Source organism: Balaenoptera acutorostrata, chromosome 4 (assembly GCF_949987535.1).
Source record: "Balaenoptera acutorostrata chromosome 4, mBalAcu1.1, whole genome shotgun sequence".
In the NCBI taxonomy this organism is placed as follows: Eukaryota; Metazoa; Chordata; class Mammalia; order Artiodactyla; family Balaenopteridae; genus Balaenoptera; species Balaenoptera acutorostrata.
The window spans coordinates 93,532,028-93,542,488 of record NC_080067.1 but is presented as its reverse complement, the minus strand read 5'-3'; positions in this window follow the sequence as shown (position 1 = coordinate 93,542,488).

Here is a 10,461-nt window from a genome sequence, read left to right as displayed (position 1 = left end):
AAGAAGCTTCTTCAATGATTCTGAAACCCATAAAATTTGAGAAACACTGATACATACTTGACTTTCAAGGCTGAAAGATCCAGGGATAGGTGAAATTTAAATTAATTAATCTTTATAACATCTCTACTCCAACATTAAACTCTTATTCATATTGACCTTTGTGTTGATGTCTTTCCTAATTTTCTAGTACTTAAATACCTCTTTGGAGAAAAGTATAGTGGTGATTCTCCAATATATATATGTGTTTTCTCACAGTCCTTCCTAGAACAAAATAGTATATAAAAGCATATTTAGGACTTAAAGGAGAATCTGGTTCTAATTGATACAGATAAATGTAATACTCCATTTTATTTGTTATTTATTTACTTGTGATTTACAATCTTTTTCATCAATTTATTTTCTAGATATAGATATATATATGTGTATACACATGTATTTGAATACACAGGCATTTAAAAAGATTGGCATCCAGACAATTAAAAAGCTTTTCTTACCACGTAGCCTTTTGGCTTTTTATATATCATCTGCTAAAGCTCAGCCAGCTAACAAAAACAAAAAAACTGTGCTGAAATAATTGAAGAAATACTGAAATATGCCATGTGCATTTGCTTCAAAAACACCTTTAATAGCTCTATTAATAGTTGTCAATCACCATGTGTTCTTGATCTTCTTGGTTATTTAAACATAATTTCCAGTTCCTTGTTGAAGTCTTTTTCTAGTATCTTTAGTACCTTCTACATAACTGCACATTTTCCATGTTAAAACCAAAATTCCTTTCCATTTGATTGTCTTCATAGCCCTTCAGTTGCTAAAGTTGCTACTACAATTCACAAAATAATCAAATTTCAAACTTTCTTGTCATTTGATGAATCAAAACACTCACCTGAATGCTTTTTGAATAATTTTATTGTATGTTTATTTCTGCCAGGCAAATCATTTCAGAATGCCTAACAATAAATTACCACCTGTCTAAAGAAGTCATGCTGTTTGAAGGGTTTTTCTAAGCTTAACTCCTTAAAGTAAAATTTAACAGGTTCATTTAACATTTCTTCAGAAAGAAGAGTACGCACAATGTAAAACCAAACTGTTTATATAGTATGTCATATTAGTATCTTAAGACATGTTACCATGAATTTTCTGAAAGCAATGGTAGTCATTGAAAAACAGAAATGGAACTTAGAATATAATTAAACTTGAAGAAGAGAGGCAGAGCACCGAGCTTCAAAATAACTCCTTTTGGAGCATGCTTCCAAACACAATATTAAGTGCATTCAATCAGTTCCAGGTCAGAGGTTAAAGAATTTGTGGAACTCACAGAAAATGTACAATTTTCAACTCCATAAACTGTCATCACTACAAGGAGATGAAATAAATACTAGAAGTTTGTTTTCAATCTCTGCCTAGTGTCAGGGAGAGTAACCCCATCTGCACAATTTCTATGCCCTGGCAGCATCAGAAGGTATTGAAATTGAGGTGCTGTAATCAAAGCAATGCCTTTAATCCTGCATATAAAATTGTCTAGGCTCAATAAGTTATCAGATACTAATCAGTAAATAGCGAGAAGGCTTAAATGACATTGGCAGTCATATGATCCTACTCCTAGGGCTCTGCCTCAACCCTCCTAGGTAAATGAGCCCACAGCTCTATTCACAGAAGTGCCCAGGTAACGAGATAAAAATCCTACTTTCATTGCATGTTCCCAATTCTTTATGTCTAGCATTTTCCATTCTGGTCAAACTATCCCCGTCCTGACAATAGTGGTCAGACATAAGGTACACATAGTTGTCACAAAGACATCATCGTTTAACTACCCCCGATTCTTCATCAAGAGGGTAAATTATTAAACAAAAGAAAATTATGGAAGCATACAGTATCAGTTAAAATAATATAATTGTGGAAAATGAATGATGGAGTGCTTTTCAAAGGCTAGTAAAGTAAGAGACCAATCATGATTATCCTCTCCTTTGCCAGGGCAGATTCTGTCTGCCAGATTAACATTTCATAAGGAGAAAAGAATTGCCATGTTGAATCGTAACTTGTCTTTGACAATCTTCTTTGGGTGGAAGGAAGCAAATTGAAAGTAACAAATATATTTTGAAGAAGAAAATGTATTGTTATTGGTCTCTCTTTTCCACCCCAAATCCTAGACAGAGAAAGGATATGGCTGTGGGGGAAGCTATCACTTGTATGCTATTACTTCATTAAACAAATCAATAGCAGTTCAGTTGCGAATAAAGCAGATGCAGGTGGAGACTATGAAAAGTCATCCAGGCCAGCTGGCATAGATTTTAGCAAACTGATTTTGCTGGGTTTCCATGCAAAGTCCTAAAATAGATAATTTTAAAAACCATTTAAATGCCTCTCCTCTGGCAGAGAGGTCAAAGCTGCTGGCATTTGATTTGCTGAATACTGCTCTCAGCTAAACTCTAATCTGCCTTGAAGGAAAACTGCAGTCATTATTTATATTTCACCTGTGAGAGCGAAATAAATATTTACTAACAAAGAATGTTGATACATACTTCAGATATAGGTTTTCCTACAATTTTCCTGTCTACTTCCAATTTGGTGGGTAAGATTTTTCTGAGCCTTTAGTCATGATGGAAAACTTTGTTCAGTCACAGATAGAGAAAAATTAGATTTAGCTATTCACACTCTGCTATATCAAAGGAGTCATAGCTGTAGGTCCTTGATTGTTCAGAATATCCCCTTCTGGTATTAAGAGACACAAACCTCCAGTTATACAATACATAAGTCACAGGGATGTGATATACAGCATAAGGAATGTGGTCAATAATATTGTAATAACTTTGTATGGGGACAGATGGTAACTAGACTTATCATGGTAATCATTTCATAAGGTATGCAAATATCAAATCACTATATAGTACACCTGAAACTAACATAATATTGTACATCAACTATATTTCAATTAAAAAAAAAGAATATCCTCTTCCACTGGCATCAACAGGACAAGGTGAGGACTCCTAACTTTAGTTTTTAAATTGTTGACACTCAGCTCTTCATGCTAAATTACCTAAGCCAGCTAACGCCCCCTTCCCTTTGTCCTATTCATACTGTTGGGAACTTTCTTCAAAGGTAAGTTCCATGGCACAACTTACATGTAACTGAAACTGTCTTTTCCAAATCTCAACAAAAACGTCTTCTTCATTTGAATATGACTCTTCCAGAAAATACTTCCTACATACCAGAATATTCTTGTCACTTTGGGACCTTTGAAACTTGAATTAGTATTTCTCTAAGCACTAACTGTACTTTCTCCAAGGAGACCACAACAAGATCTCCCATTCCACACACTCTTCTTACAATGTGACATTGACACTCCTCCTCTGGAGCTTGGGGGGCGGGGCAGGGTGGGGTAGGGGGTGGTATGGGGAGTGTCTATATTTCTTTGAATCTGGTGGTCTATAATAGAATTGACATTACCTGCTTTCTGAGACTAGATCAGGAAACCTAGCATCTACCTGGTTCTCTTGGGACGCTCACTCTTGGATCACAGCCACCATGCTGTGATGGATGACAGTCTATGAAGAGACCCCATGTGGAAAGGAACTTCGGCCCCTGGCCCACAGCATGGCTGAGCAAGCAGACGACAGACAGCACTAATTTGCCAATTATGTGAGTGTACCATCTTGGATATGAAACCTTCAGTCAAAAATAGAGCTGCCCCAGCTACGTTGCATAGAACACAGAAGAGACTTCCCTGCCAAACCCTGACCAACTTGCAGATTCATGAACTAAATGTATGTCATTGTTTTAAATTGCTAAGTTTTGAGGTAGCTTGTTATACAACACAACCCAAATTAATAAAGGGATATTGTAACTGTGCTGTATTTGTGTTTTGTGCCTGTGCAAGTGTGTTGGTGTGTGTGTGCACACGTGCATTTTAAAGCAAAGAACTGAGACTGTTGAAAAGAGGAATGCATTAGTTCTTCTTAATCACTGAATATAGCAGTTCTGAATCTATTTTTTTAATCAGCCTAAAGCTGATCCCATGCTCCATGCCACTTAACTGATGAAAACTTCATACTCAGTCCCTCTGGGGGATCTCCCACTATGTGTCATGATCTGAGAGTTGTCTTCAGTGCCAAACACTGCAAAAGCTATGAGAGAGAAACAAAATGTTGTTTGTGTGAATGGCACATTTAATTTTGCATATACTGAAATTCTGTTCTTCCGTGAATTGTGTACTCATTCACTTGACAGACATTTACTGAGAAGTTATCGTGTGCTTACCGTGCTTGGCACTGTGCTGAGCACTGCGGATAAAGGATTAATTAGACTCCTTCACAATTAGATGCTAAGAAACATACCCTATAGTCACGTGATACCTATCTTAACACAGAGAATCTCTTCAGGTGTGGTGACGAGCCATGCGCAGAATGTTTGGTGAGGCTGGGAGCCGCTACAGTTAGGGTCAGACTCCCCAGAGACCTCATGCAATCCTCCCCCTTTGAAACCTTAACACCTCTTCCCATGCAAATCAGTATTCTAAAAAGGATCCTGCCCATCTGATGACAACAGGTTCATATTTGTTGAGCTTGCACTTTGTGTGCCAAGTTCTAAGTTCTTTAAATGTGTTACCTCATTTAATTCTCACCAAAGCTCTATGATGAAGTATAACTATTCTTTTCAGATGAGCAAATCAGGGCACACAAAAAAAAGGAATATGAGGTACATAGTTACTAAGTGGTAAAACCAGGAATTGAACCCAGGCTCTGTCTGCAGTGGGATTCTCAAATACTAGGTTGTACCGCTCTGTTGCTGTCACCGGCAAAGCCCATTAACAATTCCCAGGAAATAAAAATAGAAACTAGATAATAAAATAAAGTCTAACCTTTTCTTTCCCTTTGTGCTTAGTCTCATTTCACTAGCTCACAGAATGCCGCGTGCAGAGGCCTTGCACCCGGCTCTTCAGCCCTGAGTTCCTCGTGTGCAACGGCCGTGCCCTCACCTCAGCTCGGCGACTGCATGCAGAAGCGCTGCACTGCAATTCAAGATGGCGGTGGCGGGCCGCGTGCAGAGACGCTGCGCCCGCCCTGCGATCTGCAGCCAGGGCAACACACCTCTCTCCAATCGGTGAGAACTCTGCCCCCGCCCCGCTGACGGGATCGCTATAAAGCATCCCCGCCCCCCAGCCTGTCAGGAGAGCCTGTGCTTTAGAGCGAGAGAGCTCGCACCTCTCCATTCTGTGACCCAAGAATAAAGCTTTCCTTTTGTTTCTGAACTGAACTCCATCTGCTTCTATTCGCAGCAGCGACACTGGACAGAAGGACCCTTCCTGGAGACCAACTCTGGAGGGTCAGTAACATTACCTCATGAATAAGCATTTAGTCGTTTCCACCAAATGTATTGTTTAATTTTTGACTAATGTAGAATGTGAAACCTAAGTCAGATCATGATTTTCTACATTCTTCATAATACAAACTACTATGTGTTTTCACATAAGGGTTCCTTCATAAGAATTAGTTTTATCTACCATTCTTACAAAAATATATTATTCGTGGCACTTCCCTGGTGGTCCAGTGGTTAAGACTTCGCCTTCCAATGCAGGGGGTGCAGGTTCGACCCCTGGTCAGGGAGCTAAGATCCCACATGCCTTGTGGCCAAAAAACCAAAATATAAAACAGAAGCAATATTGTAACAAATTCAATAAAGACAAAAAAAATGGTCCACATCAAAAAAATGTTTAAAAAAATTATATATATATTATTTGTAAGCAAGTGGTAAAAAAGAGGCAATCATCTAGCCCAAATGTATAGTAGAAAGCAGCTAACCAAACAACATATTCTCAGAGGTCACTGCTGAATTTAGGTTAATGCCCTTGCATATCTCTACTCCCACACTTGCTCCTTCTTAGGCTTGCTAACTTGCGCAATGTTACCTCCTTAGAGAAGATCAAGAATTTACAATGGCTCTCTCTCAACTATGAATCAAAGCCAAGTATAGAATACAATAATGGGGTTCAAATGGCCCCATCTTATTTCTCATTACTTTCCACCACACATTTCTAAGCTACTCCATGTCCCCCATATATGACCTAATAATGCCACATTTGTATCTTTCTTCATGATATCCTCCATCTGAATCATCCACTTTCATCTCCTTCAATGTTATCCACCGTGTTTTCCTTTGGAGGGGACCTTCCCCCTAAAATGCTTCATGACCAACACACCATAGCCCTTTCTACTGTTCAGATAAACGCCTTAGGCCCTCTTTCTTCTCTCCTGTGACTACCTCTGTACCATTACTGCCTTTACTCAGGGCCTAACTGTGTAGCTCTGTCTTCTGTTCCTGACCCATCTTTTAAACTGCCTACCCTTGAACAAAGGACTCGTCTGAATGGCTTCACCATTTCTGCCAGCTTTCTATTGGATCTGGTCACACCTGTGCTCTGGCTCTATCCAGCCTCCAGGACTCCATCCAGTAAAGTAATTTTAACTTTTTGGCTGTGGGACTGGATAAAATCTAGACCATATTCTTCCCTCAAATTGAGCTCAAAATTTACCTATTCAAAGATGGCATCTCCTATATTCCACCTTGCAATATCCTTCCAATACAAGGCATCCTATCAGTTCTTACTTAAACATTGTCAAATGCTCTCTTAAGCTCATTTGGATACTTTTAATATTGTTTGGTAGTCACAGTGTGAGCACTTGTCTTATTTTCTCTGAACAGTCTGCAAATTATTTGATAGGACAGACAGGTTCTTCTACTTTTTATGTACGTTTTCTTTGCTTTACTTTGAGATAAAATAGCTTCAGCTTAGGCACATATGTTCCATATATGCTTATTGAGTAGAACAAAATAAAATTTCAGATCACAGACACTGGAATCTAATGGTCCTTTACATAGTCAGTCTTGCAGTAATATTCAACAGATAGATAAAGGAAATGGTAAAGGAGGTTATTAAAATACAGGGGAGGGGGCACTTTTCCCAATGATAATGTCTCCAGAATTCTAATATAGCTGGTACGTGTCTCTATCATCATTTCATTAAACATTCAATAATCATTGCTGTACTGAAGTATTGTTATTGACAGGATATCTCCTATCATTTAGGAGGGTTTAAGCAGAAAAAGTTAAGAACCACCACTCTATTACAGCCATTGAATAAACTGTCTTTACAATGAAGTTTTCTTAGAAAATGCTAATGACATAAAAAAAGATGTTGCATTAAATCAGTTTATGACTAGATGAGTATCTATGCAGCCCTACAAAAAAGAATAAAGGCCCTCAAGAGGCACATGAAAAGATGCTCAACATCACTAATTATTAGAGAAACGCAAATCAAAACTACAATGAGGTATCACCTCATACCAGTTAGAATGGGCATCATCAGAAAATCTACAAACCATAAATGCTGGAAAGGGTATGGAGAAAAGGGAACCCTCTTGCATTGTTGTGGGAATGTAAATTGATATAGTCACTATGGAGAACAGTATGGAGGTTCCTTAAAAAACCAAAAATAGAATTACCATATGACCCAGCAATCCCACTACTGGGAATATACCCAGAAAAGACCATAATTTAGAAAGACACATGCAGGACTTCCCTGGTGGTGCAGTGGTTAAGAATCTGCCTGCCAATGCAGGGGACACAGGTTCGATCCCTGGTCCAGGAAGATCCCACATGCTGCAGAGCAGCTAAGCCCATGCACCACAACTACTGAGCCTGTGCTCTAGAGCCCATGAGCCCACGTGCCACAACTATTGAAGCTCACATGCCCAGAGCCTGTGCTCCACAGCAAGAGAAGCCACTGCAATGAGAAGCCCGTGCACCACAATGAAGAGTAGCCCCCACTTGCCACAACTAGAGAAAGCCCGTGTGCAGCAACGAAGACCCAACAAAGCCAAAGGTAAATAAATAAAATAAATAATTTTTTTTAAAAAAGACACATACACCCCAATGTTCACTGCAGCACTATTTACAATAGCCAGGACATGGAAGCAACCTAAATGTCCACCGACAGATGAATGGATAAAGAAGATGTGGTACATCTATACAATGGAATATTACTCAGCCATAAAAAGGAACGAAATTGGGTCATTTGTAGAGACATGGATGGACTTAGAGAGTGTCATACAGAGTGAAGTAAGTCAGAAAGAGAAAAACAAATATCGTCTATTAACACATATATGTGGAATCTAGAAAAATGGTACAGATGAACCGGTTTGCAAGGCAGAAATAGAGACACAGGTGTAGCAAACAAATGTATGGACACCAAGGGGGGAAAGTGGGGGGATGAGTTGGGAGATTGGGATTGACATATACACACTAATATGTATAAAATAGATAACTAATGAGAACCTGCTATATAGCACGGGGAACTCTACTTCACTTCGCTGTACAGTGGAAACTAACACAACATTGTAACACAACTATTCTCCAATAAAAAAACAAACCAAAAAAAAAGAATAAAGGCTGAACTAATATTGATTTCACAGATTGTAACAATAAAGGGGTTTTGACTTAAATTCTGAGATAAAAATTTTCTCAAGAGACACTCAAATTGGGAATAAAGAAATATGAAAACTATTTGCTCCACATGGTACCCCCAGAAATGAACTTAGTTCTCTGAGAAGTAAAGATTGCCATGCATTGCTTACCCTTGTAGAGCACTTAGTGAAGTTAATGTTTTGTTTTGTTTTCTAAGAATTCAATAAGCATTACAATGTCAAAAGCTTTCTACTACAAAACAGTCACTAGACTTTTTCAGAGATATTATCTCATGAAGTCCTCAAAACCACCTTTGGGGTGTTACTATCTTCCATTTTTAGGTGAGGAGACCAAAGATTAATGAGTTTAAATAAATAGCCAAAGTTACACAATAGCAAATGGCAAAACCAGGATTCAGTATTTAAATTTTTCAACTTTTAAATCCAGATTCAGGCAGATATTTCCCAACTACTTATTATATAATTATGTAACAGGTAGAATTAGACAATTTACAGAGTTAGATATAGACCTTTGCTTCATCATTTTAATTTTAAAATGAAACCAAATTTTAAATTAAGATGAATGGTAGCTTTTAGGAAAGGGGTTATGGGATAACCATATGGGATCTGTTATCTTCTATACATAAATTTTATCCAGAGATTCTTATTGAGCATCACAGACCAAGTAGAAGCTTTGGTACTAAATGCTGATTGAAATGTACTCTTTTCCTTATTTTTACAGTCATTATCATTCTTTTTTCTTTCAAGAAAAGGGACAGACATTAAGGGGCTATTTCTCACAGCAGTTATTAAAAATCCCAGTTACTGTTTCATCACTGTCTGTGAATGGATCTATTGTCCTGCTCACCAGAAGGGCTACCATTGTAATGAGCCAGAACTGTGTATTTTCACAGGCATCCAAGAATCAGAATGGTGATTACAACCAGGAAAGAAGTTCACATTAGAAATCATTTGTAATAGAATCCCAGAATTCTGAATTTATCCAAAATTATGTAACTTATTTAAAGATTCTTTTAATCTGTTCTGGGTTTTGTCTTCATGTAGACTATAAACCTCTATAAAAATAGCGTTCCTCTACTAAAATAGCCTTCCTTGAGTCTCTTACCAACTGCAGGACTGATTCTAAGGCACGGGGGTTGGTGGGGAGAGGCGGAACAAGGATCCTAGTCAAAGACTTACTTCCTCTAGCACTGTGAACCGGGAGGGTTTTAACCATGTGTCTGAGACAGTCCATCACAGAGCTTCCATGATGGGAGCAGTGCTGCAATTCTTTATAATTGACAGAATATAGTACAAGAAATCTGTACCAATCTGATCTCCCATGTACAACAGCTGTCCTCATGACTTGAATTTGAAAAAATGAAGAACAACATTCCTTGGCCACACAGTCCAGTGGCTTGAATCTTCCAGTTTTGTTGTTCTTTCCTTTTGTCTTGAAAGAGGCCTTGTCAAATCAGAATGAAAAGAATGTTTTAAGGCGTGAGAAAATTCAAATTTCCTATTTAAAGCCTGGAGTTCATTAGCAGGAGTATACTCACTTATTTCAAGGGTCACTGGGTTACGTAGAAGAGCCTGTCTCTCTGCTACCCACGTCCCAAATCATTCACCTGAAAATGGGTTAGAAACACTCTCAAGTCTACTAGCTCTCTATGGGACATAATTCACCTTTGCTGTGCTTTATCTTGTGACCCTGTCAAGTGAAGGGCCCTGCTTTGATTGTGTACTATCCCTTTTATCCTTGATTGTTTTCCAGGTAAGTAATTGTCTAAGCTTAATTGGTTGTAATGATTAAAACTTTGTTTATATTACACTGCAGTTTTCTTTTATCAATGATATTTAGGTTAACTATTTTATTATTTACTACCTAATATAGAAATTGTACCTGGAAGAAATAGTCATATTAATTAGACTCTTTTTATTGGACTATTTTTATTGCAGATGTATTAAGGTTAAAATCTAAATTCTGGCAAATAAAAGAAATTGC